Source organism: Camelina sativa, unplaced genomic scaffold (assembly GCF_000633955.1).
Source record: "Camelina sativa cultivar DH55 unplaced genomic scaffold, Cs unpScaffold03343, whole genome shotgun sequence".
NCBI classification, from domain to species: Eukaryota; Viridiplantae; Streptophyta; class Magnoliopsida; order Brassicales; family Brassicaceae; genus Camelina; species Camelina sativa.
Genome location: NW_010924445.1, coordinates 1 through 829, shown reverse-complemented (window position 1 = coordinate 829; position 829 = coordinate 1). Strand labels below are relative to the sequence as shown.

The window sequence follows — 829 nt, the reverse complement described above, 5'->3', positions numbered from 1 at the left end:
GCGTCATTCGCCCGAGCTACTAATGACCACTTGTTGGTCGGGGATTACTCGAAGATCACCTTCAAGCTAGAATCCTTCAAGACATCAACAGACCTTCCATTTTTTGCAAGCTTCCCCAAGTTATGCATTTACTTGGAAGACTCATGCAGTCTCTGTCTCTATTTTGCTTGCACTCTTTTGCTTTTAATTTGTAAGAACATCTCTCTTTGGAGGATTTAGTTTCTAATGAAATGTTTGTTTGACAAAAAAAAAACTTTTCCTTATGTCTTTTTTTATTTTGCTTTTTTCCTGATCAACATGAGCAAAATTTTGTGAAATATCATATTTTAGATACAAATTGATAAGGCAGTTCAAAAAAAAAATACACATGTTATTGCCATGTGTAATTGTCAAAACTTATGTGTAATTCTTTTATCACAATTTGTCAAAACTTGAGCAAATTGTACAAATCTAAAATAAAAAAAAAGAATGTAAAATCAATCTTCCAAAATAAAAATAGTAGAAGAATCCTTAAATATAATTATTGATTTCAAATTCACAATCTTGGCAACATAATCAGAGTGGCGCAGCGGAAGCGTGGTGGGCCCATAACCCACATGTCCCAAGATCGAAACTTGGCTCTGATACATATATATTTGTATATATGGTGTGACCTTGGCCACGACTCTGCTTTGGTAGTAAAAACCTCTTCAACAAGATTATGTACCCAGCTTCAGCCATAAAAGGCAATGCCTCTCTAATTGAGTTTTGGTCCTGTGTTTTGTTCTTGGCAAGCTCCGCCAACCTATTTCATCAATGAGAACTCCCTTCTTCGAACCTTTACCGGCAC

General features: G+C 35.6%; 1 non-coding gene across 1 annotated transcript; it reads left to right on the top strand.

Annotated features, from left to right (window-relative positions):
* Positions 1-554: 554 nt before the first annotated feature.
* TRNAM-CAU lies at positions 555-626 on the top strand. Its single transcript has one exon. It is a non-coding gene; the product is annotated as a tRNA-Met (tRNA).
* The last annotated feature ends 203 nt before the right edge of the window (positions 627-829 follow it).